A 6014-nucleotide genomic window follows, 5' to 3' on the forward strand; every position below is an offset into this window, starting at 1 on the left:
GCGTGGAACCCTGATGGACTTGACGTGTCCTCCTCCTTTACCTGCAGTATCAGATGAACTGCTGTATTATGTACCTGTATATTCTGAGACACTGGTTCAGATCCACAGAAAACAGACATCAGTAATGCATGGAATGTTAGCAAAGTTTCTTTTTGGAAAGGTGTGTTTGGTCCCGCTGTGATTTGATCCTGTGACCTTGGAAACCATGAGTTATTGTCTGGTTAATAGTGACATTACCTGCATCATTGATCAAACAGGGGTGTGCAGGTGCGTGGAGGGCGAAGCAGATGGCTCCGCCGCATACTTCACACCTAAGAGGGAATTCTTCGACTATCCCAGGAGAGACAAACGAAAGGAGAAAAGGTGGGTTAAATAAACAGAGCCCTACGTAAGGTGTGCACTATAATGTGTAGTGACCGATACGATTAAAATAAACTTTCTGGAGCAGCGGAGACCTGAACCAGCAACGCTGCGCTGTGGGACAGGAGTCTTAGCCCTAGGCTATAGGAGTTCTCCTTAAAGTTTTGTTTGGAGTCAAACCCCTATTCAGATACCCGCTACTAGCGTACTGAGCCGCAGCGCTATTTGTCTGATGCCTTACACGCATTCCACAATTACAAATAGCATTAGTAACTAGTGACAACAAGGAATAATAAAGGGAAGGCAACACCCCGCCCTGTATTTAGTGTACCGCTAATTAAGGTGCACCAGATGTTTCTCTGAGGTTCCGCTGGCTTTTCAAAATGGTGACCAGCCTGTGAGAAAGATGGGGGAAAATGTTATGTGCAAGATGTTGTTATTAGAAAACATTGCGGAAGTAGCCTACAGCACCTGGTATTCCCAGGCGGTCTCCCATCCAAGTACTAACCGGGCCTGACCCTGCTTAGTTTCCGAGATCAGACGAGATCGGGCGTGTTCAGGGTGGTGTGGCCGTAGGCTTTTATCCCCTATATCTGGTATTTTATGGATTTATCTATATACATACCTACACGCACTTAAATATATATATCTATATATATACATGCACAAACATAACTATATATGTATATATACACACACACCGTAGGTAAATAAATACTGCACAGTAGATCCTTTTAATTATTATTGAGCTGAGTCCCAGCTACTGTAATAGAGCAGGTTCCCTGATTTGCAAGTAGGAAAATGCTGGGTAGAGGACTCTACTGCAGGAGGAATGTATCTATATTTCAGCAGCCTGAAGTATCGAAAAGTTACAAATCCCAGAGCTGTTGCCTAGCGACGGGGAGACCTGGGAGCCCGCTGAGTAAAGCAGGTTAACTGTTAATATACCTGGGACTTTATTTGTATTTGTCTCTGAGTATGCAAGATTAGCCCACTGGGCTATAGGAGACACTGCAAATATGAAGCCAGGTCTGTGCAGGGAGGAAATGGCCGCCAGAGTGAAACTCCTCTGGGCTATGCGATAAAATCTATATAGTGGATAACTGGATTAGTGCTGAGCCACTCTGACTATATCACATTCTCCCCATTTAACTCACATAAATGCCTATTACACTATAACAGTGGCCGGGGAGCGGAGAATGCTGAGCCCGCTGTACAGAGCAGGAGTTAGCTCCGCCCCCCGGCTATGGCGCCTTATTGCAAAACTAAGCGGGAAGCGAGCTGTACCCTCCGCTGGGCCTGCGAGTCACCGCCGGGGAGCGCTGAGCGCTGAGCCCGCTATACAGCGCTAGTAGAGCCCTGTATCTGCTAGCCGCCGCCGGGGAGTGTTGCGCTGAACAGAGCGCGAGTCGCCGCCTGGGAGCAGGGAGCGCTGAGCTCGCTTTACAGAGCGGGACTTAGCTCCGCCCCCTCCGTACAAGGCGCCAAATTTAAACATTGCTTTGCGCTCGAGCGGGATCCCTGTGCCGGCTCTGTGAGTCGCGCTGAGTGGGGATCTGTGCGGGGGGTGCGGGGAGCTGGGGGAGCAGAGGGTTATCAGAATGACACACACCCGTTTTTCAGTCAGGGTTGTATAAACACATACTCAGCCTCCCCCAATCATCCTGTCTGTTTCTCCATGAGGAGGACAGGTAAGGATACAATAAAGTACATTACAGCCCCAGAGAGCCCTTCTGGAGTGGGTTGTACAACAATAAACAGTGCATTGCTCTAAAAACATACATAGCCACCACAAATAAAGTATACTTCACTCACCACTGTGTTCTTGGTGGATCGGCCCCGACACACGCCGCACGCAGCGGCGTCCAGCCGGAATCTTCTGTGGTGGGGTGGTCCCGACACAAGCCGCACGCAGCGGTGTCCGACCATTTTTTGATACTCACCGCTGCCATGCTGCCGGAATCTTCTGCTGGATGGAGTGGCCGCGACACGCGCCGCACGCAGCGGTGTCCGCCAACTCAGGAGAGCTCAGTGTCTCCCTCAGCCGGGGCCCATCCCTAGCCGCACGCAGCTGCGATGGGACCCCGCCGGCAGCTCCCACGGTGCAGACTGGCAGTGGCAGAGCTGCCAGTCTGTGAGTGTGTGTAAGAAAAATAAAATAATAAAGAAAAAAGAAGAAAATTCTTCAGCTAAACCCAAGTGAACCAGCTACCTCGGGCACTTAACTAAGACTGGCTTGGAGGGGAGATAGTAGGGGAGGAGCTAGCCACAGTGTGAGAATTTTTAAAGTGCCAGCTACCAATACCACCTACTATCTCCCCATTGTAACTACACTCCAGTGGCCCCTAGTGGATGAAGGAGAAATTAACATAACCATAACCATAACCAAAACATGACAGTATACATAATAAAAGACACTATGATTTGTCTATTAGGGGGCAGAGGAATTAACGATACATTTAAATACAATACAATAATATTGTAAGTGGTATTATAGGTAGGCTAGATATTACACACTGAAGTCACGTATTACCAGTACCTTTAACACCAATCACCAAGCACAACACGGAGCTTTGGTACAGACCAGGCATTCATTCACGGGGATGAGACAACCACCAGGGAATAATATATAATTTTACAAAAATTCTCTTTTGTTTTAACTAATCTCACGTTATTATGTTTATTTTATTTATTATTTTTAACACGGCACCAAACACAACCACAAGTCCAACTTCTATTACTAATCCATCAGGGTAACTTCATCACAGCTCCATGTGCACACATTTGTTTAACAACGTTCTTCCTATTAATAATTACATCACACGCCTTTACACAGTATCACTCGCACCATGTGTTACATTATCTTCTTTTTAATCACGTGCACAGTGTTTGTATACATTTTCACAGTGTGTTTTTTTCTACTTATTTTTATTTCACGTTCTTGGTTTTATTAGACATTTACACTTATTATTAGATTTAAGGTATAAATATAAATATGGTCCCCTAATATACATATAGGATCTGTTAATCACATATCTGTCAATCCTGTTAATCACAAAGCACAGGACAGCGGAATCGTATACGAGAAGACAGCTACTCGACCGAGACTTCATGGCAGTAAAACGAAGCCCAGTACACCAGACATATAGTTAACATTCATCTTTCCCTCTATCGACGGAATCTGGCTCACGATTGGCCTATTCGGACCACGTGACCGGACCAGCCGTATCACTAGATTTCGAGTGACTTAGGCTTCATGGCAGCAAAACGAAGCCCAGTACATCAGACACATAATTAACATATATATTCTCTCCCTAGCGACGGTATCCGGCTCACGATTGGCCTATTTGGACCACGTGACCGGACCAGCTGCATCATTAGATTTTGAGTGACGAGAGCCGCGTAATGATAGGCCGAATTTACCACGTGACCGCAATACCGCTCCATGATTGGTGCGGCTTAACAGTGATATTCCAAACGGGGCAGACATTCTGGTTAGCCCTGACGAAACTAAAACTGTGAAACGCGCGTCGGCGATTCACACTCCTAACCATGTGTTTAATCCATCGTGCATGTCCTATTTCATTGTGCTAGTCAGAAAGATGCAATAGTCAGTGATTGTGTGTATATATACAAAGAACTGTACGTGAGACAAGGCATAGGGTCAAGTGCAGTATCGGCTCTTTCCATGCCTCAGCTCAGCTCAGATTGCAACTCTGTTTAGCAACATTGTATCGGCTTTTCAGCTCCCAATACAATTATACAGAGGAACTTTGCTCAAACCTCCACTCATTACTGCTACATGCGGGCAGCTATCTTGTTATATCAAACAGTTTATAGGTAGCTACTTTTACGCAACAGTTTATAACAGTAATTAGGAATTGCATTCAGTTACTAACGACACAGGGCCCCTATATATGTTTAAGATGGCCCAGGCAATAAATTACGAATAAGTAATATTGCACATAAGTGTTGGAAATTAACTGGCAATCAGAAATTTAGAACACAGGCATTCATTAACATCAATTGAATATAGTGAAACCGATACTTTGAATGCATAATTGGAGATCTCAGTAATTATTGTGAATTAACAAACGCTATATACAAGCCATTATTATTAAAATCAATATAGAGGAAAAAGATAATTTATGTAGCTTCTACGATTAGTCTACTTCGATAAATGAGACTCCAACACTAATTATAGTGACTGAAATTATTGAATATCTGAAACAGAGATTTGCAACCACTTATATATAATACTTGTGACCATACATTAAGGTGTCAAATTCTCACACCCGTCGGCTTGTTATATTATTAGTCCCCATATTGAATGTGGTCTAAATAGATGACAAGTATTTATTGCTGCTACATTTAATATATATGGTGATAACATAGTGAGAAGAAATCAAGGGTGGAATAGCCCTGATATACAACCAGTCGATCAGAAGTGTATGTGTTCAATACAAACATAAACAAGTAATAAAAAATACATATTATCAGTCATCTTTGCTGTATACCCTCTCACTGACTCGAATAATGAGTGTTGACATCTCAGACTGAGAGTATCAAATGATAGAGATATTACAATCCCATTACAGGGAGTTCTGGTGTATTATAGTGAACACTGCAGTGTGGCCAACAGACCCTAAACAAAGGGACCGCCTATAAATTTTGGTAAACGGTAGTCATTATCTTTATGGGTTTAGGTATGGGGGATACCCTCAATGAGTGCTGACAGCAGAGAACTGAGAGCACTGCTCAATACCTCAAACAATAGAGGGGTACCCTGCCCACCATATGTTTATACAATTTATGACTACAGATTCATTTCGTGATAAGGAATAAATAAGGGCTGACAGCAGAGACTGAGAGCCCTTGTTATTGTTCCAAATAAAGAGTGGTACCTTGTCTAACTCTGTGTCAAGGAAATTCATAGGCACTAGCTGTGCATACCTACAATTGGATTAACGCGCTGACAGCTGAGACTGAGAGCGCTTAGGTCTGTTCCACACGACTTAATGTAATAAGGATCAATCTCGGGATACAGTCTGTTATATATATTGTCACACAGTACACATTAAGTCAAATAGATTTTCTGAATCTATTAGACAAAAAAACAATTATTAACACCATAATGCTATAATTCTGACTTTAACCTGTACCTGACTCGATATCTGACAGCACCAATTAATTACTGGCAAGGTCATTGAACCTCGAATACGTTTATTGTATAGATTAGACATTGCACAGCACATTGGATATAGTGAGTGTGTGTTTTTAACACTATATGTTGCACTTTGTCTCACATTTGTCTGCATTGTTTTTATTAATTTCACAGTTCTTGGCTCTTTTATGAAGACGTTAATAAAAGTTATATTTTAATTACATTTGCTTAATTTGAGTGCGCCACTACTAGTCCAATCCTTCCCTTTCCCTTTGAATTTTGACTGTAGGAAGTGCAGGAATCGACCCCGCTGGAATTCCACTGTAGGGCCTTCCCGGCCTCACACCAAGCAACCTATTTTCGCTATATACAGTGAAAAAGTCTTGCTGTCACGTCTTTCCTTAGCCTTTATCAGCGTAGGAATAACTGCATCCGGAATGCCCTTTTCCGCTATGATCCGGCGTTCAACCGCCATGCCGTCAAATGCAGC

General features: G+C 43.5%; 1 non-coding gene across 1 annotated transcript; it reads right to left on the minus strand.

Moving 5' to 3' along the window:
• Nucleotides 1-819: 819 nt before the first annotated feature.
• On the minus strand, nucleotides 820-938 carry LOC134940997 (5S ribosomal RNA). Its single transcript, XR_010181414.1, has one exon. It is a non-coding gene; the product is annotated as a 5S ribosomal RNA (ribosomal RNA).
• Between the last annotated feature and the right edge of the window lie 5076 nt (nucleotides 939-6014).

This window comes from Pseudophryne corroboree, chromosome 1, assembly GCF_028390025.1.
Source record: "Pseudophryne corroboree isolate aPseCor3 chromosome 1, aPseCor3.hap2, whole genome shotgun sequence".
NCBI lineage: Eukaryota > Metazoa > Chordata > Amphibia > Anura > Myobatrachidae > Pseudophryne > Pseudophryne corroboree.